This window comes from Panthera pardus, unplaced genomic scaffold (genome assembly GCF_024362965.1).
Source record: "Panthera pardus isolate Hobbes unplaced genomic scaffold, ASM2436296v1 HiC_scaffold_27, whole genome shotgun sequence".
Taxonomy (NCBI): domain Eukaryota; kingdom Metazoa; phylum Chordata; class Mammalia; order Carnivora; family Felidae; genus Panthera; species Panthera pardus.
Genome location: NW_026526843.1, coordinates 35937693 through 35960860, shown reverse-complemented (window position 1 = coordinate 35960860; position 23168 = coordinate 35937693). Strand labels below are relative to the sequence as shown.

General features: G+C 39.5%; 1 protein-coding gene across 2 annotated transcripts in view; it reads right to left on the bottom strand.

Annotated features, from left to right (window-relative positions):
- Positions 1-23168, bottom strand: part of TRPC5 (transient receptor potential cation channel subfamily C member 5) — a 266576-nt gene that overhangs the window by 197670 nt on the left and 45738 nt on the right. The gene's annotated exons all lie outside the window — the stretch shown is intronic.

Below are 23168 nucleotides of genomic sequence, written 5' to 3'. Positions count from 1 at the left end.
GTCATTTTAACTGCAAATTTCTTCCAACCTCCTGTTTCCAATTCCTGCACCTGCTAATTGGCTAATTTTGTTTTCACTTTGCTGAAGCTTATGTATTCTTAATTATGTTAATAGGGGCAAACTATTTAAAATATTAACATTTAAAACATGTACCGAACACCAACAAAGTTTCTTAAAAACAGTAATTTATTTAGGTAAAATTCACATAACATAAAACTGACCATTTGAAAGTGAACAATTCAGTGGCAACCAATGGATTCACAATGTTGGGCAACTATGACCTCTATCTAGTTCCAAAACATTTCCATCATGACTAAAATCTCTAACCCATGAGGCAGTTTCTCCTCATTTGCACCTCCACTGCCAACTCTATCCCAGCCCCTGGCAACCACCAATCTGCATTCTGTCTCTCTGCATTTACCTATTCTGGTTATTTCATATAAATGTAATCATATAATATATGACATTTCGTCTGGCTTCTTGCACTTAGTGTAATGTTTTCAAAGTTCACGCATATTGTAGCATTTATTGGGACTTCATTGCTTTTATGGCTGAGTAATATTCCATTCTATGTATATACCACAATTTCTTTATCCATAAATCCACTGAAGGACATTTGGACCCTTTCCACTTTTGGCTCTGGTGAATAGTGCTGTTATGAACATGTGTGTACATATACTTGCTTGAGAACCTGTTTTTAATCATTTGGGGTATATACCAAAGAGTAGAATGCACATGCATATTACAAGTCCAGTCTTTAACTTTTTGAGGAGTCTCCAAACTGCTTTTCAAAATGGCTGAACCATTTTACGTTCTCATCAGCAAGATACAAAAGTTCCAATTTCTCCACATCTTGGTCAGTGCTTGATGTCGTCCTTTTTCTTTTAATTATAAACCATCCTAGTGGCTGTGAAGTCCTTCATTGTGGTTTTGATTTTTATTTCCCTGATGACTAATGATATTAGGGATCTTTTTATGTGCTTGTTGACCACTTGTATATCTTCTTTGGAGAAGTGTACATTTAAGTCTTTTGCTCATTTTTAATTGAGCTTTTACTTTTTTGTGGTTGAGCTGCAAAAGTTCTTTATATATACTGGATACCAGGCCCTTATTATATATCTGATTTATAAAAACTTCCTATGATTCTGTAGTTTATCTTTTCAATTTCTTGATAATGTCCTTTGATGCATATGTCTTTAATTTTGATAAAGTCCAATTTATCTATTTTTCTTTTGTTGCTTATACTTTTGGTGTCATATATACAAATCCACTGTGAAAGCCAGGGTCATGAAGGTTACCCTTATTATTTTTTGTTGCAGTTGTTATGGTTTAAGCTCTTATTTCATTATCTGTGTTGAATTAATTTTTATATATGGTATGAAATAAGGGTCCAGCTTCATTCTTTTGCATGTGGATATCTTATTGTCCCAGCAACATTTGTTGAAGAGACCATTTCCCCATTGAATGGTACTGGCATGTTGTCAAAAATCAATTGACCATAGACATATGGGTTTATTTGGGACTCTCAATTCTCTTCCATTGATTTATATGTTGATCCTTATGCCAGTACCATCTCGTTTTGATTACTGTAGCTTTGTAGTAAGTTTTCAAATCAGGAAGTAGGATTCCTCTAGCTTTGTTCTTTTTCAGAATTGTTTAGGTACTTGGGGTCTCTTGAAAATCCATATGAATTCGGGGATTGGCTTTTCCATTTCTGAAAAATGGCTGTTAGAATTTTGATAGGGATTGCATTGAATCTGTATAGCCCTTTAGGCAGTACTGACATCTTAATAGGTCTTGCAGTCTATGAACATAAAATGTCTTTCTATTTATTGCGGTTTTCTTTAATTGCTTTCAGCATTTTTTTTTTCAGTGTGCATCTTTAACCTCTTTGGGTAAGTTTATTCCTAGATATTTGATTCTTTTGACTACCATGGTAAATGGAACTATTTTTATAATTTCCCTTTTGGATTTATTCATTGCTGGTGTATAGAAACACAACTGATTTTTGTATGTTGATTTTGTATCCTTAAATTTTGCTGCATTTGTTTACTAGGTTTTTTCTGCATCAATTAAGATGACGATGTGGTTTTTCTACTTATTTCTTTTAATGTAATGTTTTACATTGATGGATTTTCTTATGTTGAACCACCTTGCACTTCTGGGATAAATCCCATCTGGTCATGGTATATAATCTTTTTAACATGGTATTGCATTCAATGTGCTAGTATTTTGTTGAGGATTTTGGCTTCTGTATTAATAAGGTATATCTTTCTGTAATTTGCTTGTGATGTCTTTATCTGGTTATGCTGGTCTCATACAATGAGATAGGAAGTTTTCTCTCCTATGTTTTTAAAGAATTTGAGAAGGATTGGTGTTAATTATTCTTCAAATGTATGGTAGAATTCACCAGTGAACTTTTCATTGTTGAGAAGGTTTTATGTTTTGTTTTGTTTGTTTTTTATTAACTTAATCTCTCAGAATTTCTATTTCTTCTTCAGTCAGTTTTGGTAATCGGTAAGTGTTTAGGAATTTGCCCATTTTATCTAGGTCATCTAATTTGCTGTCACAGAATTATTTATAGTATTCTCTTATGATTCTTATTATTTCTATAAGGTTGGTAATCATGTCCCCATTTTCATTTCTGATTTTAGTTATTTGCATCTTCTCTCATTTTTTGTTTGTCAGTCTACCTAAAGGTTTGCCAATATTGTCCATCTTTTCAAAGAACCAACCTTTGGTTTCTTTTATTCTCTGTATTAGTTTTCTATTCTCTATTTTGTTCATCTCTACGCTGATCATTATTTCCTTTTCTCTGCTAGTTTTGTATTTACTTTGCTCCTTCATTTCTAGTTTTTTAAGGTGTGAAGTTATGTTATTGATTTGATATTTTTCTTTTTTTAATGTAGGAGTTTACAACTATAAACCTCCTTCTTAACAATGGACTTGCTCAGGGGTAATTGCTGTCTGTTTCTTTTCTTTTTTTCCTGTGAATGGGCCATGCTTTCCTGTTTCTTTGTACGCCTTATGATCTTTTGTTGAAAACTGGGCACTGAATAATATAATGTTATGTAGCTCTGGAAATCAAAGTTCTCCAGAGTTTGCTATTTTTTTTCCTTTTCTGAAATTTTATTTTAATTGCAGTGCAGAATTTGCTATTTTTGATTGTAAAAGTCTATAAAATTCAGACTATTTTTCTACAGACTGAACTCTTTGTCATGTATACTCAGTGGAGTCTCTTTTTCTTTAGCTGTATTTAACTAGTATTTTTTTTAATCCAGTGTAGTTTCTTTGTTGTTATTGCTTTTATGGTTTTATTATTTTTTAAGTTTTTATTTAAATTCTAGTTAGTTAACATACAGTGTCATACTAGTTTCAGTTGTACAATTTAGTGATTCAACACTTAGATACAACACCCAGTGCTCATCATGACAAGTGCACTCCTTAATCCCCATCACCTATTTCACCCCCCCACCCCCCACCTCCCCTCTGGTAACCATCAGTTTGTTCTCTAGAGTTAAGAGTCTGTTTCTTAGTTTGTCTCTCTTTTTTTCCCTATGCTTGTTTGTTTTGTTTCTTAAATCCCACATATGAGTGAAATCATATGGTATTTGTCTTTCTCTGACTGACTGATTTAACTAGTATTTTGACAGAGATTTCTGTGAACTCCAGAATACACACACACACACACACACACACACACACACACCCTTCAACATCAAAATACAAAACCAAAAGGCCTATTTCTCCCAGTCTTTGCAGATTGGTTCTGTGCTGGCACACTCTTTCAACACTTAGCTAGACTGTTTACAACTCTAGCATAGGCTCCACTGCCTATTTCCAGAGCCCAGAGATCAGCCAGAGGTGAAAACTTAGGATCTTCTTAGGTCTTTTCTGAACATGTCTCCTGTCCTGGGAATGTGCGTGGCTTTCTAAAATTCCCCAGTCTACATGGGTGCTTTTGAATGCCCAACTTTCCCCCAAAACTCTCTTCCCAGCTATCCTTTCAGGCTTTAAGCAGTCTATTATCTGTCTCAACCATAATCTTTTGCCCCAGGCGGCTGCAGGTTTTTAATTTGCCTTACAGTGTTTTTGAGCAAAGTCCACTATTTTTCTGCCCTGAGTGATTTCTGAGTTAAGTGAAACAGAGCTCTTCAGGGAGTTCCCAAACAGTTTAGAAGAGATAAACATAATTAATTATCAGATAAGATCTGCTCTGCTCCCTCTAGAACTGGGAACCAGGGTTCAACAATAGAATTTGTTGTCTTCAAGACTGCTGCTGAGCTGGGGATAGGATAGGTAAAGGGGAAGGCCAAAATGCTATAAAGCTTTCCTACCGTGTGGAAGTTGTTTTTCTTCTTGATTCAACATTTTCTTGGTTTCTATAAATCTTTGACTGTTTTCCAGAGTTCTGACAAAATTGATTCTGCCAGTTTTTGCTGTTTTTCCATGTTTCTAGGGAGGGATGGGAGTTTGGATCTGCCTACCCTGACATTTTCCTGATAGCACTCACACCAACAAAGCTTTAACTGGGCCATTGATTGAGTCCAAGGCTTGTCCTGGAAGGCTGGGCTTGAGAAAGCTATACTTTTGCCCACCACAGACAGTTCTCTCCAGTGACCCTTAAAAGGAACCCTGCTCTCCACATGCCTTCCCCACATAGGACTGCATGCTTAGAATTAGGCTTAGAGTATACCCACAGACATATGAATGTTGGTGAATGATGGGAAAAGATTCTGTTAACTATTAAGGCAATGGGAAGAGAAGTCAAATAACATTTCAGCCAGGTGACCAGATTCCAGTCTTCCCTCAAAATACGTCCCTACAAATGGCTTTCACTGATGCATTTAGTTGCCCCTTGGGTTGTTCTTTGTTACTTCTCCTTTCTCCATCAATTGTAAATATCCTTTGTTCAGTGAAGACACATTTGCTTGCTAAACACAGCTCTGAAATATTATTACATCCCACCATGCTAGGTAATTTCTCTGGCATCCAGGTTTACCTGATTAGTCCTCTTCTCTCAGCCCATATTTATCACTTTTTACAGTTCACCTACCATTCCTGGCCTGGAATCCTTAACATTGAAGGCTCAGACCCACTCAAAGGCTGCTCCTGATTTCTCTTTCATTCCCCTCCTACCACTGCCACCAAAGGGCAGGCATAAAAAAAAAAAAAAAACATAATCAGATTTGCCCTATCTGGATTACACTGCCTCCTCTGGAATGTAACAATTTTACTTATTGGGAAATTCATTCCAATTTTCTTTTGCCATCTTGACGTTATCTTTTCTCCCCCTAAATCTTTTCTGCAGCATTGCCCTCCATGATAGGTACTTTTTAAGCTTTTGTAGTAGCTCTTAGAACTCTCTCTGCTCTGGGTCCATTTATCCTTACCCTTTTCCAAAATCTCTGAATTGTACCTTACAAACATAGATACTTCCTTTTCTTTGGCATTTTCAGAAAATGTAGGTTATGATCCTGTCAGACAAATTGTCAAAGCTGCAGTTGCTATAGGTGAAATGGAAACTAAATGCTGAGTGTACAGATGAGAAATCACACTAATTGCCTTGTAACCTAATTGGACCAACATTCTACTGCAAAGATGCATTGTAGGTAATTTTCTTCTACTTTGGGGGGCTGTCTATATTTGCACTAGATTTTAACTGGAAATTCACTGCTAATATAAGATTCAGGACATTTTGTGACCCCTTAGAGGCATTCAAAACACGCAATTAGAAATAAAGATCCCCCCTTCTTCCAAGAGTTGAAAAACTTGGCAAAACCAGGTACATGTATTTTTCCACTGCAAAAAAAAGAGTGTCAAATGCAAAATCATCATCTTCTTTCACTAAGAGGTGACCAAGGCTGTACAATATAAGTCAGAATGATGTAGAATGAAACCACAACACATGGAGCTCTTGAAAAAGGAATCTTTCTGGATAGCAGAGTTTTCTGGAGTTCAAATTTACCTCTTTGCATTTCAACGATTTTTAATTTAATCATTTTGGCTAGAACATTTTCTAGCATGTATTGCACACTTCCTTGCCTCCTTAAGTAGAATATATTGAACATATTTCATCTTTTCTTGATGACTCAGGGTCCATGCTGTGATTTTTAGCTTTTCAGTGTGCTGTATCCAGTGATACCCTCAGGGCCTATTACAGGCTATAAGAATGTTTGTTCCAACACTAAATGTTCCCAGACTGCAGAGAGTTATTTTGTCAGCTTTTTCCTAGTTTTTTTTTCCCTCTCTCCCCTTGCTGTAAGTGTTCTCTTATCTTTGTTTTAACATCCGCTGTCATGATGTTCCTTCCTAATCTTTGGTAGGGTTGAAAATAAAGTAGCTAAACTTGGTTATAATTGTGCATAAAATATAAGTGTAGGTATCCTGAATCAAGTCCTATCAGGGCTCACCTTGAGGGAAGCACCTGTGTTAAAATGCATGGGTGTGGTGCTCAGGTACACTCTTTGCTTTGTTCTTGGTTCTTAGCTACATTATAGTTAAGTGATAATGCTGGGCTTAAAAAGTGACAGTGGGAAAGATGGAGGGTCACTGTAAAAAAAAGTTTTTTTTAACATTTATCCATTTTGAGAGACAGAGAGACAGAGAGACAGAGCAGGAGCAGGGGAAGGGCAGAGGGAGAGAGGGAGACATAGAATCTGAAGCAGGTTCCAGGCTCTGAGCTGTCAGCACAGAGCCCGATGCGGGGCTTGAACTCAGACCGTGAGATCATGACCTGAGCTGAAGTCGGAAGCCCAACCGACTGAGCCACCCAGGCACCCCGAGGGTCACTTTTTTACAGTAACATTCAAGTTACTGTAAATCCAGAAGGTAGTTGGCAGTGTGCTTCATGTTGCACTCCACTGTTCTAAAATGACACCTTTATTGCTTTACCATTCAGAGAAATATATTAAGCCATAGCTGAGGGCCATCATTTAAGTATACCAGTAGGTTGCACCTCTTTCCTGAAACCTTAGTTTCTGACCCCATGAGCATCTTATACCTAATGCTCAGGCTCTGAAGGGTTTCGCCTATAGGTCCTATAGATGGAGGAGATAGGTAGATAGCAAGGGTCAGGGTGAAGCCCCTTTTTATTTCTGCATGAAAATAGAAGCTTCTGGTTTGATCACATTCCTCGGTTTGCATATGACAGCAGAGATAATTTACAACTGGGCAAATGTTCTTTGGAGGCTTAAATGAAGAAGGCTTCTTTGATTATTCTCTTAAGGAATAACCATGATAGGAGTTTTTCACTCATGTTTGTACTGAAAAAGACATTTGCAGATCCTTTTGACAAAGCTAAGTGTCTTGTTTGGTTCTTTTATGTATCCTGAAGCTGCAGGGAGCCTCTATTACTGTCATGCAGAGCCTAAAATCAACTGGAAAAGAAGGAGACAATGAAAACAGCAAATCTGTGCTGAATCAGGTGCAGTGAGGAGCATTCAGATGTTAGTAAGTCCTGTGTTTGTCACTTAATTCAATCAATGATTTATTTTATCCCAACCTCTAGGCCCAAATCGTTTTTTATGAAAAATAAAAATAGCGCAATGTGACCTTGGCGTTCACCTGAGTACTGAACGTCTTAGAGGGAAGGCAAGCACAGGCGAGTTTTTCACTGATATATCTGTTTGTACACAGGCAAGTTTTTCACTGATGTATCTGTTCATACACTGATTCTCTAATTACAGTCCTTCATGGGGAACCAGATGGCCATTAATTAAGGAGGCTCTTCAAATAAGAGACCCCAATGTACAGAACCTTCTTGTACTCTACATCTAACAGATGATGCTCAGTCTAACTAGCTTTAGTTATAGTACTCAGGGTTATGGGGCAGTTTCCTTTTGGAAGGAGATACAGAATATAGAGACATCCCAGAAAAGATGGTGCATCACATACATAAATCCTTATTATGCAGTAGTGCATTAGTGGGTAACCATCAGCACCCAGCTTTTTCTTTTATGTCTCCCAAGGTAATGAGAATTGATAATGTACACACTTGACCCTGAGGCCCTCTGGGCCCCCAGTTTCCTTCCAAATTACTAACAGAACCTTAATTTGTATTCAGTGTAATCACCATTCTAAATGTCACTTAAAATTTGTTTTAGCTAATTCAGAACTTCTCTATTAGCTAGACTCTTTGATGAACTAGAACAACCCATTTCTAGACTCTGACAGATAATTTAGTTTTCATTAGGTAGATGACTAGTTAAGTTTATACACTTAAAGAACAATATGCATGATAAATATGGATGTCACACATGGAAAAGTTCAATGATATGAGTCAATTGGAGTGTTGACTCTTTCCTGCCTTGTTCAGACATACGGCCGGGAGATACAGTGAGAAGGGGGATAATGGGGGATCACTGATGTTATTGATCGGTTTGTGTACAGCTGGAAAAAGCTATGATATATACTTTGGTAACAGAAAAGGAATATAGGTGGTCAAGAGACTTGGGTTATGGGACTAGCTCTTCCATTAAATACTCACATGACCAATAACTCTAATTACTATAAAATCGTAATGTGTACCTTTACCTATCTCACAGGTTTGTGAGAAGATCTTTGTTTGGGCTTCCCAAACTAAGACAAGGATTCAAGTATAAGTAGTTTGTCTGAAAGTTGAAGGAAATGCCTGGTAGAATGGGGTAGTAAAATAAGGGAGGGAAGAAAGCATGCATTAAAGGCAACATTATTAGACTAACTACCATGGAGAGTGACTGGTGCCTAAGCCTTCAGGAGAAAGTCTGAGAAGCAGTGTAAGTTATTTGCGTCAGGATTATCCCATCTGAGGGGTGAGGTGACACTAACTCCTGTTAGTCTGGTTTAGGGCCATGAAAGACCTTGGCATGTCCAATTTGCCACACAGTTTGGCCAAACAAGCTTTGGCATCCAGAGAAAGTCCTCAAGAAAAGAAATGCAAATGCTGGCAGTAGGAAGTTGGGGTAGCATGGTCTGAAGTGGTAAGAGTGAAGACGTATGGGCATGATAGCATCTGCTACATTTAGTACAAAGGTATAAATGAATGGGTTTGGGTACAAATAGAAGTTCTTAATAATTATAAGCATTAGAATTAGAGTTGCCTGCTACGGCCCATGAAACTGATGACTTTCCATATGGTTGGAAAGAAATTGAAATAATTATAAGCATACCAGCTATTACACACTTGCTATGTGTCAGAGATACAATGTCTTGTATCTTAAAGACATTGACCCATTTAGTCCTCTCTATGAGCTAAGTATTGTGATTATCTCCATCTTGTAAGACTGAAGTTCTGACAGCTGACATAACTTGCTCAAGGTCAACAGAGCTAATAAATGGCAGGCCTGGGATTTAAACCCTGGCAGTTAAATAATCCAGTCCATACTCTTAAGACCACTATATTCTATTGACAACCCTGGGAGTAAGGGGTGGAGCTGCCTCTTCAGTGACCTTGAAGATCCTGTCTCTTCAATTTTTCCTTTATAGCCAACTGCCTCACCTCAGCTGGTAAAGAGGATTTAAGATATCTTGCTGAGGTTTCGCTTGTTGGTTTCTGGACCAGTGCCTTGAAAATCACAGGAATCTCTGATCTATTTTTTACAGGTTATATTGCACATAGCTCTGTAGTGGGAAAGAAATCAACACGTCTTATGAACGTGGCTCCCCTTATTGGGGAAAGATATTTTATAGCTTGACTATTTCTCTTGTTCTCAATGGTTTTAGGCAGGCTGGTCAATTTGGAAAATATGTTTTGTTTTACCTGTCACTTTATGGACAGTGGGGTGATTACTCAAATGCGAATCAAATAAACTAAGCTTAATTTGCATGTCTCAATCCACTCAGGAAAAGCAGCATGGGGAAGCTAGAGTGTTAAGGATTAGAAACTAATTCTCTATTTGCAGCCTATGATGAGGCTGACAGATGCTCACTGCAGATATGACAAGTGCATATCTTATCTGAAAACTGTCTTCTACAAGGACTTTGGTATAAACCTTCTAACTGATGCCCATGAAATGACAGTGTTGGAATCAAGTTTCCCGAGCAATGTGACAACCATTAAATGTACGCTCCGTGGGAAGGGAAGATAAATGGTGCTGAACATTTGGAGGAAAAATAGAAGGTGCCACATTGGACCCGAGGACTCTGATGTTATTGATGGGCTGTGCTCAGTCGCTCCAAGAGGCAAGAATGTTTTTCCTTTAATTCTCTTCCTTCATCTGAGATAACATCTTCAATTGGCTCTTCTGTGCATATACCTATTGCCCTCTGAGACTAACCATACCGAACACAACTTAACACCCTTCTCCAACTCTTTTCGGGCTTCAATTAGTGCTGATGGCCTTCTGCTCCTTTTCCTTAGCTTACCTCCTCAAGGTAATGGTCCCTCCCTTTACTCCTCATGGATTGGCCCTCTTCAGTCTCCCACACCTGGCTTCCGCTTTATCACTAACACTAACTACAGACTTTCTCTGATCTGAACCTTCATTGTTACTGCTGAAGCCCAGTATCCATACTGGGGCAGACAAAAAGTATTATAAGCTGCTCATCTTTTCCAAAAAATGATTTGCCTTTAAAACCATATGTGATACATGTTGGCCATATTTCTCCACCCTGATTTCTTCATCCAGGCAAATCCCCATTCTGGCCTGCAGTTCTATCAGATTTGTTGTCACCTCTCTGATTTTATGAGCCTTATTCCCTCCACTTGAACTATTCCTGCTTCTTGAATATGCTCACATAAAGTCTATCTATCACTGAAGTTCTCCTCCATGAAACCTTCCTGTCTCTATAATCCACTATACTTCATGCTATATGCAATCATTCTTTTTGATAGGTACTTATGTACACTTTCTATTTATATTATAGAAATACTTCATTTAAGAATCTCATCTCCTTGGGGCACCTGGGTGGCTCAGTGGGTTAAGCATCCCATTCTTGGTTTTGGCTCAGGTCGTGATCTCACGGTTCATGAGTCTGAGCCCTGCGTTGGGCTCTGTGCTGCCAGTGTGGGGGCTGCTTGGGATTCTCTCTCTCTCTCTCTCTCTCTCTATCTCTCTCTGCCTCTCCCTTGCTTGTGTGCTCTCTCTCTCTCTCTCCCTCTCTCTCTGCCTCTCCCTTGCTTGTGTGCTCTCTCTCTCTCTCAAAGTAAATAAATAAACTTACAAAAAAAAAGAGTCTCATAGCTTAACTGGATTGTAAAGTTCTTGAGACAAGAACTGTGGGGTATATATTTTTTCCTGAGTTCTCACAGTTCTTTCCAGAGTGCCAAGTCTGGACAGTCTCACTTTTAAGGTTGGTGACAAACTGAAAGTTGTTTACTACACTGTACCAATGTATCTTTTTTTTTTTAAGTTTATTTATTTATTTTGAGAGAGAGCAAGTGGGGTAGGGGCAGAGAGAGGGGGGAGAGAGAATCCCGAGCAGGCTCCACCTGTCAGCACAGAGCCTGATGAGGGGTTTGAACTCACAAACCGTGAGATCATGACCTGGGCTGAAATCAAGAGTTGGACGCTTAGCCAACTATACCACCCAGGCACCCCATGTACGAGTGTATCTTTGATGCAACCATTGAACATACCCATATAAAAAGTGCTTACATGTGTAGGTTCTTCGATTTGCAGTTTCAGTGTGAGCTTGGGTTTATATCATAGCCTGGAAAGAAAAAAGAACCTACCTGTGGCAAAAGGTACAACAGGGATGTCGTAGGTAGTGATTTGCTAAGGAAACTCATCCCATGTGAATTTCAAGTTACACTAAGCCAGCCGTTACCTTTGGAAATAACTGTTAGGAAGAGTGGTGTTGTGATATGCTATACAGTGAATATTTGTGTCCCTACAAAAATTCATATGTTGGAACCTAATGCCCAATGTGACAATATTAGGAGGTGGAACATTTGAGAGGTAATTAGGTCATGACAGTGAAGGCCTAAAACAAAACCTCATAGAGCTCCCTAGCCCCTTCTGCCATGTGAGGACATAGTGAAAAGATGGATGTCTATGAACCAAGAAGTGGGCCTTCACCAGACACTAAATTTGCTGGCACCTTGATCTTGGACTTCCCAGCATCCAGAACTGTGAGAAATAAATGTTTGTTGTTTAATAAACCACCCACCTATGGTAATTTATTATAGCAGTCCTAATAAACTAAGGTACTATTTTTTTAGGGCTAGAATACAAATTTGCCTCATTTTTATAGCAAGCAAAGCTATAGGGCTCTGTGCCTTCAGTAATTAGCATATTGCCATTTGATAGTTTCTCTGTTGAGAAGAGGCAGAAAAGATAGAGATAGGAAACTCAAAAGGAGAGACTGTCTTGCCTAGTCTTTCCTCATTCTAGAAGCCTTTTTCATGAAGTCTTAGCTAGAAACTGGGGAAGAATAAAAACTTTTCCGCCTAAGAAAAAGAGCCCGTGGCTCTTTTGTTGGTAAGGCAGATAGAAATCTTAAAGCCATGAACTAGTCAGGAAGGAATTTGATTTAAAAATAAAGATTCAAAGTGAAGTAGAATGGAGCATCCTAATTATAGTCTGAGGATAATGCCATGCTTTAGTTAAACCGTAGTTGATATTGCAATTACTTTGAGACAACAAATATATAACATTTTCTTTATTTTTTGAAAGTTTATTTATTTTGAGAGAGAGAGAGAGAGAGAGAGAGAAAGAGAGAGAGAGAATCCCATGCAGGCTCTGCACTGTCAGTGCAGAGCCCCACGCAGGGCTTGATCCCATTGATAGAGATTATGATCTAAGCCAATATCAAGAGTTGGACACTTAACCAACTGAGCCACCCAGGTGCCCCTGTTCTTTTTTCTTTAAGTGATTGTATGTGCTTGATCTTATTATTATTATTATCATTATTATTTTTTTAAGTAGGCTCCACACCGAACGTGGGGCTCGAACTCACAACCCTGAGATCAAGAGTCTCATGGTCTACTGACTGAGCCAGCCAGGCGCACCAATGTGCCTGATCTTTAAGCATATCTGAACATATTACTTAAAGTAAGATAGACCACTAAAGTGTAATATTTTTTATAAAATGTAAAGTCCTGGAAATACAGAACTTTTGTTGTAGTCTAAGGTAAACACATGTTAAGTTTCAGTTTGATCATTCAAACCACTTACTCAAGGCACTTACTGCCACCTGTTATTCATGTATCTGAATTACGTGAAAAGGGCCTGAAGGGTATTTGAGTCTCTTGAGGGTTGAACTACACAGCCATACACGTAAAGTGACATTTGCCATCTATACTGACATCTCAATAATTTTATGAGACTTCTGAATATTTCATTCTTTTTTTTTTTTTTTTAAATTTTTTTTAATGTTTATTTATTTTTGAGACAGAGAGAGACAGAGCATGAACAGGGGAGGGGCAGAGAGAGAGGGAGACACAGAATCCGAAGCAGGCTCCAGGCTCCGAGCTGTCAGCACAGAGCCCGACGCGGGGCTCGAACTCACGGACCGTGAGATCATGACCTGAGCCGAAGTCGGACGCTTAACCGACCGAGCCACCCAGGCGCCCCATGAATATTTCATTCTTAAGTGAGAGATAATATTTAGAAGAGAAAATTGCAATGAGGAAGAAAGCTTGGATTTTATTCCAGCTTGAGCAAGTCACTTAACTTCCCAAACCTCAGCTTCCTCATCTGTAAAATGAGATGATGGTAATAATTGCCCTTCCATACAGAGGTGTTGTGAGAATCCAACTGGAGACAACTGTGTGAAAAAGCTTTGTCTAATTGTACATAACATATGCTTACTTGGTGTTGCCAACATAAATGTTGAATAGCAAATGAAACAAAATGCTGTCATGGGCTCAATGAATATTAAAATACTACAGTTTGCCTTCTTCTAATACCAGGTTAAATCTACTTTGGTTCCCCTGTGCTGTTCCAATTTCTCGGCAGATTCTATGTGGTTGCCCATCCCTAAGCCCCTCAGCATGATATGAGGTTTGCCAGAATTTTCCCTAGCCTAGAAACTCCACTTCCTAATCCCTCTTGATTATACAAACTCCACAGTGCTTTTAACTATGTTTTCTGAAGGATAGGAAAAGGAGACTCTATCCTTCTGGGCCATAATTAATTAAAAAGCTGAATTAGGAGCCCTGGATTCTTTCCCCACATCTGCCAGCTCTTATTATGCAACCTCTTACAAATCACTTAACTTCTTTATGCCAATATTCCCTCATCTATAAAAGAGAAATAATAATCTTTGCATTTTACCTGTTTCACAGGGGTGCTATGGTAGACTGATAATAGCTCTCCCCCCAAATATCCATGTCCTAATTTCTGGAACTTGTGAATGTTACATCATATGGCAGGTGTGATTAAATTAAGGATTTTAAGATTGGGAAATTTCCCTGAATTATTTGGCAGGCCCCAAATTCAATCATATGCATCTTTATAAGAGGGAGGCAGAGGGAAATTTGATAACACAGGGAAAAAAGGAAGAGGTAACGGGACTACAAAGCCAGGGCCTGGAGTGCTGTGGTCACACATCAAAGGATTCTGGCTGCCACCAGAAGCCGGAAGAGTTAAGGAACAGAAGATTCTCCCCTAGACCCTCTGGAGGGAGGGTGGCCCTGCCAGCTTTGATTTTAGCCGAGTAATGCTGATTTCATGCTTCTGGTCTCCTGAATTGTGAAAGAATAAGTCTCTGTTGTTTTAAGCTCCCACATATGTGGTCATTTGTTACAGCTACCATGGGAAACTAATACAGGTATATGAGGATTAAAGGCTCCTGGTGCATAGAAAATAACCAATGAATGTTAAACTTAACTCACATAAGTTACAGATGTGAAAAATATAAAGTGCCACACATTTGTAATGAGCAGTCATCAAAGCTTGATTTGGGGCCCCTAAATGTTGGCCGTCAAGAATTCATCTTTAGTAAGTGAAAATAGTGCTCCAATAATGCTTGGCTGTTGAAAGTCAACGGGAGGTAGTTGAAAAAAATATTATATGTGGGAGGGAGTCAAATATCCATATTTTTAGGTGAATCCTGCAGGGTGTAGACTGATTTGATCCATCAGGCTTGGCAAATATAGTCTGTGTGCTTCCCAAGCGATAATGTCCAGGATCTCTAACTGCCCTTATTTCTAGGACAGTGGTTCTCAATTGGAAGCAATTTTGTCCCTCTTCCCCAAGGAACATCAGTGATAATTCAATACAGTTTTTTGTTGTCACAATTTGGGAGGAGGGGAACTACTACTAATATGTGGTGGGTGGAGGTCAGGGATGCTGCTATACATCTTACAGTGCACAGGATGGCATCACAACAAATAACTATCTGGCTTAAAACCTCAAGGGTGCTGGGACGCCTGGGTGGCTTGGTCGGTTAAGCGTCCGACTTCAGCTCAGGTCATGATCTCACGGTCCGTGAGTTCGAGCCCCGCGTCGGGCTCTGTGCTGACAGCTCGGAGCCTGGAGCCTGCTTCAGATTCTGGGTCTCCCTCTCTCTCTGCCCCTCCCCCACTCATGCTCTGTCTCTCTCTGTCTCAAAAATAAATAAACGTTAAAAAAAAGAAAATTAAAAAAAAACCCTCAAGGGTGCTGAAGTTGATACATCCTGCCTGGGGGGAGGGGTGGAGAAAACTAGTAGCAGACTAACTCTTTCCATCTGCTTTTAACATTTATTTCTTCTCGATTGGAAAAAAGTATTTTTTTTTTAAAGTTTGTTCAAGGCTATGGAACTCGGTGGGAGAGTGAGCTCATCAGAACCCTTCTCTGGATGGTTTTGTTCGCTTACCGCCAGTGGAAGGAAAAGTTCTGGAGCTCTTTCCAAAGTCCTCACTGCAATGAGCAGTTCTGCTGTGAGGATGAGCTGAGCCAGAGCCTGGTGTTTCCCTCTATACCAGTTCTCGGATCAGTAGTTTAATTCTCGACCCCCTGCAGGTTGTCATGCTCTCATAGTCACCAGGGCCCCCAGTATATTATTTAGAATCAGAATGTTTGTTTACGTGCCTAGACAAAATGGATCTGAAATTTCTGTTGCACTGCAGTAAAAGGTTAGAGCTTACATAAGCCAGATAAATGCAAAGTCAAGGTGACTCTATTTTATGTATCACATTAACACAGCATTGTAAATCCTTGGGGCACATTTCAGGAATTGAGGGAAGTCATGGCTACACTACCTAGAAAAGGGGAAAAAATGCATGCAATTTAGAGAAATAACATAGATAATGAGAACTGTGAAGAACCTTGGCATCTCTCCCATCTGGAATCTACCTCAGTTGCGGAGCAGTCTGTGAAGAAGATTCAGCAGGACCAAGTTGGAGTGACCAACTGTGTCCACTTCTCTCCTTCCACTTTTGCCTACCCTATCCTGACCACAATTTGCTTACAATATTTTTGCTCCATTTTTCCTGCTGCTTTCCTAGAGTTAAAAAAAAAATGTGCCAACTAGAACTTCTTGGCCATCCAACTTTGTGAGGGCAGGGTCCCTTGTCTTACTTCTTTATTGAATCTTCAGTATCTAGCCCAGTGTCTGCTGCACAGTAGGTGCTCAAAAAATATTTGTTGGGTAAATGAATGAATGAACTCTCTTCTCAAGCCTTTAAAATTTTTTTAATGTTTATTTATTTTTGAGAGAGAGAGAGAGAGATCTGGGGAGGGGCAGAGAGAGAGAGAGAGGGAGACACAGAATCCGAAGCAGGCTCCAGGCTCCGAGCTGTCAGCACAGAGCCCGACGCGGGGCTCGAACTCATGAACCATGAGATCATGCCCTGAGCCGAAGTCAGATGCTTAACCGACCGAGCCACTCAGGTGCTCCTCAAGCCTTTTTTTTTTTTGTTATTGTTGCAACTGAGGCCCATACCTTATTTGTCTTTGGTGGATCTGTTGGTCAGACTACCTACGTCCATCCACAAATATCCATTGAGTATCCCCTTAAAAGTGGTTTTCGAACTTAATCGTACATCAGAATCCTGGAGAGTACTTGCTGAAACACAGATTGCTGGGCCCTACCCACGGTCTTGGTGGGGCTTGAGGATTCACATTTCTGACAAGTTCTCAGGTGATTCCAGTGTACTGTAAAGTGCCCAGAGGGAGTATACTTTGGGAGCTACTGTCCTAGGTTTATGCTATGCTTTTGTGTAGTAGACATGATCTTGTCACACCTGAGAACACAGTGCTATTGATGAGCTCTTCTGGTGGAGAGGAAACAGCATGAAGTAAAAATAAATGTTCCACTTCACAAATATTTCTTAAAATGCTCATTAGTAAAAATGAGTCCCCCTGCCCAGCAGAGCACTAAAAGCCAAAGGCGACTATTCTGTATTGGTAAGAGAGTAGGAATTTCACACTTTACTTGTGCGAGTCAACTTTGGTGCAGCATTGCCTTCATTGTCTATTTCTCATCATTCAGATCTCAGCTTAATTGTCCCTTCCTTAGAGAAACCTTCCATTCTTGCCTAATCCACTGTTTCTCAGTGCTGTTTATAGTTGTAAACAACTTAAATGGTGGACAACAGGTGTTTGATTAAATATATGGTGCATACAGTCAGTGGACTGTTTTGCATCCACTAAATATATTTTTGTAGAAATATATCTATTGACATGCAATGATGCCAAGAAATATGGGGGATGATAAAAGCATGTTCGAAAACAGCAATCTGACATAATTTTGGGGAAAAAAAAGATTTCTAATTGACTCTAAGATGCCATGATTTTAAGACACATCATCTATATGATAACTCTAACCATATTTGTGTGGGAATCACTACCACGTCAACTGTGAATATCCTTTGGAAGATGCGGCCCAATTCCAAAACACTAGCATATGAAAGAAAATGCTTAAAGGAATCTAATACACATAGAAAAGGGTCTGGAAGATTATACACCTAGGTGTCAGCAGTAGTTTTTTCTGGATAGATAGTTATAGGTGTTTATTGGTATTTTGATTTTTTCTTCTTATTCCTTATTTGCAGTTGCTGACCTGTCTTTAATGAGTATGGTTAATTTTTGCAATAAAAGGAAACCTTTTTATTTTTTAATTTTTTTTTCAATATATGAAGTTTATTGTCAAATTGGTTTCCATACAACACCCAGTGCTCATCCCAAAAGGTGCTCTCCTCAATACCCATCACCCACCCTCCCCTCCCTCCCACCCCCCGTCAACCCTCAGTTTGTTCTCAGTTTTTAAGAGTCTCTTATGCTTTGGCTCTCTTCCACTCTAACCTCTTTTTTTTTCCTTCCCCTCCCCCATGGGTTTCTGTTAAGTTTCTCAGGATCCACATAAGAGTGAAACCATATGGTATCTGTCTTTCTCTGTATGGCTCATTTCACTTAGCATAACACTCTCCAGTTCCATCCATGTTGCTACAAAGGGCCATATTTCATTCCTTCTCATTGCCACATAGTACTCCATTGTGTATATAAACCACAATTTTTTTATCCATTCATCAGTTGATGGACATTTAGGCTCTTTCCATAATTTGGCTATTGTTGAGAGTGCTGCTATAAACATTGGGGTACAAGTGCCCCTATGCATCAGTACTCCTGTATCCCTGGGGTAAATTCCTAGCAGTGCTATTGCTGGGTCATAGGGTAGGTCTATTTTTAATTTTTTGAGGAAGCTCCACACTGTTTTCCAGAGCGGCTGCACCAATTTGCATTCCCACCAACAGTGCAAGAGGGTTCCCGTTTCTCCACATCCTCGCCAGCATCTATAGTCTCCTGATTTGTTCATTTTGACCACTCTCACTGGCGTGAGGTGATATCTGAGTGTGGTTTTGATTTGTATTTCCCTGATGAGGAGCGACATTGAGCATCTTTTCATGTGCCTGTTGGCCCTCCGGATGTCTTCTTTAGAGAAGTGTCTATTCATGTTTTCTGCCCATTTCTTCACTGGGTTATTGGTTTTTCGGGTGTGGAGTTTGGTGAGCTCTTTATAGATTTTGGATACTAGCCCTTTGTCTGATATGTCATTTGCAAATATCTTTTCCCATTCCGTTGGTTGCCTTTTAGTTTTGTTGGTTGTTTCTAAAAGGAAACCTTTTTAAAGATACTCTGCTTATTCTTCTCTTCTTGGAGGTAAATCAAGGGCAAGAACATATCCTCAACGATGCTTTTAGTAATAAGTATGGTTAACTTCCGCAATAAAAGGAAACCTCTTTAAAGATTGCTTATTCCTCTCTTTTTGGAGGTTAATCAAGGGCAAGAACATGTCCTCAACCCTGCCTCATGTCCCAATCGTGGAATGCTTAGCACCAATTACCCACTGAGTTTGGATCATCACAAGGAATTAAAAGAAACACTGGGGGGCAGCTGGCTGGCTCAGCTGATAGAGCATGCGACTCTTGATCTCCAGGTCGTGAGTTTGAGCTCCACATTTGGCATGGAGCCTACTAGGAAAAAAAATACTCCAGAATGCCATGAAGACAAGGTAGTCCCTAGTACTTGGCATCATTTAGGCAAGAAGAAATGTGGCTGCTCGATGTGCACAAAAATAAGAGTTCACATTTGAAGAGCAGCAGATGCCCCATGTCATTTTTTTTTTTCTGATTTGGGTAGGAAATTATGCCTTTTTATGCCCCCTCACCCAAATCCATCTGGAAACACTACTTACTGCGAGGGTCACCACGGCAGGAACTGAGAAAGAAAGCACTTATTATGGGCTAAAATATACTTTAATTGTAAATATAGCAATTTGGGACTGAAATACAAATGTATGGAGAGGCTGTCTGGATATAATAATTCAGATCATTCCAAAGAACTTGAGATTCTGTGGGTACAGTGGTGAGAATGTTGTATAGTCAAATAAATTTAGCAAAAACTTAATAAAACAAACACATAAACAAATAAAAACCACTACACGCTTTGCTATTAAAGTGCTCTCAGAGATGCACATTATACATTAGAGCATTAAAGGCTATGGGAAGTCCTGCAGTAAAGATGCCTATTTACCTTTGTTTATCCCAGTGTTTTCCAGATAGATTTGCTCCCCCCCCCCCATAAAAACATTTGTGAAAATTCTGGATGAGCACATGCTGGGCAATATTGCCTTAGATAATTATCTCAGGGATGGTTGGTCATTTACATAGAATAATGTAAAAGACAAAGTAATAATTAATGCCCTGGTTTCTATTCTCATGTGTGGCAATATTGGTTTGACAAAAGCAAAAATAATAACTGTGGTTGGGGAGAGTGATATCCTCAAGATGGCAGCTTAGGTCATTCCTGACTTTGCTCCCCTCACCTGAATAACAAATAAATCTATTTAAGAACAAGACACCATTGAGAGAATCCTAGAACACAGGGGCAAGGTTGAAGCAACCGTCTGCAACTCAAAGACCGAGATAGAGTGTATTATAAGGGTAAGAGAAATGGCTTCATGTTGACCACATTGCCACTCCCCCAGGACAGTGCAGTACTGAGCTGCCTGTTCATCCAGTGAGAAAGAGAATTCAGGGAGGAGAACCAGCCTACCCTAGCAATGTGGGTCACTTTGTGGGAGCCCTTACTCTGACCTTGCACCAGGAGGACTGCAGGGTAATCTGCAGGGTGCAGCCACTAGGAATCTGACTGCAGTGGAAAAGGAGGCATGGTGTGCAACAAGCAGCACAAAGATCTTGGGATACTGAGTTCATACCTGGAGTGTCCAAGTAGTAATCTTAACCAATGGCTTTAGCTCATCTACAGAATCAGATTAGGGGTGCATGCAGCAGGGTGCATATCTGGGTGATTCAGATCCCCAGACAAAAAGTTTTGCCAGCCCTAGAGCTTGGTTTGTCCATACCCAGGCAAGGTGCTGAGTCATAGCCCCATCCACTGTGGAAAGTATCTTCCTGCCCCATCTGAACAGAAGGGTTGGTGACAACTCCTGGAAGCTGTGTGTCCCAGTGGCACTGGAGCCGAGAGAAGGACATACAGAGCCAATAGTTTGCAGTGGCCCTGTTTGGTCAGGGAACTTGGGGTATAGGTCAGCTCAGGTTAAGACAACAAATAGCTTTACCAGTTTTAGAGTTACTTCTCCTGCTGTGCCTGGGCAGGGAATCTAATTCCTAGCCCCACTCATCACTGAAACAGCCTTCAGTCTGTCCAACCAGAGAACGTAACCAGAACACACGGGAAGCTGTAAAACCCATTCAACAGCCCTAGGTACCATGGCACTTGAACAGAGAGCACAGCTCATGGCTTCCCCTCTCTGAGAGCAAAACTGGTGGACCTACCTGATCAGAAAATTTAGTATACATTCAGGCATGATTTGGGCCTCCAAATGAGCTGTACAGGCCTTGGGCCCTGGCCTGCTGCCTTTCCAGTGCAGGAAAGTTAAATCATGACTTCATCTACTACTGAATATAGTACCCTACTGAATATAGTACCCAGTCCTATCTATCTCCTAAACCCAATCAGAGAATTCAGGCAACTGTGAAACCCATCCTTGGGTAGGGGACAAAGTCAGCAGTCCTATCCACCTGTCCTCAGCCAGTAGTACACCCCCATCCCTATTCTCAGAGCTCAAATAGTTGCCTCACCCCAAAATACACCATAACAGCAGGCCCTATCTACCCAAAGACATTACCAGCAGACACACCCAGAAAACCAAACTGAGCTGACTGGTGAAGAACTGTCTCTGCCAACGTGAGTCTATAAAGTCTAGAAGTGGAGCCCCATTACTCAAATACACAGATACCAACCTAAAGAATCAAGGATAATAAAAAAAAAATCACATCAATATGACACCACCAAAGAAAACTAAAAAAGCTCCAAAAACTGACCCTAAAGAAATGTAGATCTGTGAACTGTCAAAAAATTCGGAATAATATTCTTAAGGAAGTTTAGTAACCTAAAAGAAAACACAGACAGACAATGAAATGAAATTAGGAAAACAATGCATGAATAAAGTGAGAATTTTGACAAGGAAATAGCAAAAAAAGAACAGCAATCCCAGAGTTGAAAAATACAATACAACAACTGAACTGAAGAATTAAATAGAGAGTTTCAAAAGTAGACTTGATCATGAAAAAGAAAAAATTAACAACTGGCAAGATGAAGACATTGGAAATTACCCAGTGAAAGGAACAAAAAGAAAAAAGAATGAAAAAGAGTGAATAAATCTTATTGGAATTATGGCACACAATGAAAAGAAACAATATTAGCATTATTGGAATTCCAGAAAAAGAAGAGAAAGAAAGATACAAAAAGTATATTTAAAGAAATAATGGCCGAAAACTTTCTGAGCCTGGGGAGAGAAATGGACATGCAGATTCATGAATCCCAAAGAATCCCATATAGATTGAACCTGAATAGGGCTACACTGAGACACATTATAATTAAATTATCAAAAGTCAAAAATAAACAATTTTGATATCAGCAAGAGAAAGGAGAGAAATTACACATAAGGGAACCCCCATAAGACAATCAAAAGATTTCTCAACAGAAACTTTTCAGATCAGGACAGAATGACAGGATGGATGACATATTCAAAATACTGAAAAGAAAATACCCGTCAACCAAGAATTCTATACCAAGAAAGTCTGTCCTTCATAAACAAAGGAAGGATAGAGACTTTCCAAAACAAAACAAAAGCTGAGGAAGTTTATTACTACTATACCTGTCTTCTAAGAAATGGGAATTTGGGAATTCCAGAGAAATGGGAATTCCTCTAAAGGGAATTTGGAGAAGGGAAGTAAAAGAACCCTAGTTAACATGGTGAAAACATAGTATAAATCTCATTGTAATAGTAAATATGTAGTCATAACTAGATTTTGCAATATGGTAATAGTCATGAATAACTTACAACTCTAATTTAAAAGTTAAAAACTGTAGGGGCACCTAGGTGGCTCAGTCAGTTAAGTGTCCGACTTCGACTTAGGTCATGATCTCATGGCTCATGAGTTTGAGTCTCACATTAGGCTCTGTGTTGACAGCTCAGAGCTTGGAGCCTGCTTCAGATTCTGTGTCTCCCTCTCTCTCTGCCCTTCCCCTGCTCATGCTCTGTCTCTCAAAAATAAATAAAACATTTAAAAAAGCTAAAAACTCTAGCAAAAATGGTCATAAATACAATAATCTGTTAGTTACACAGTATAAAAAACATGCAAATTACAGAAGAAATAACCTAAAATGTGAGGGGAGAAGTAAAAGTATAACATATATGCATTATATTGAAGTTAAAGTGTTATCAGTTTAACATAGGGTGTTATAAGTTTGAGATATTTTATGTAAACTTTATGGTAACCACAAGGAAAAATC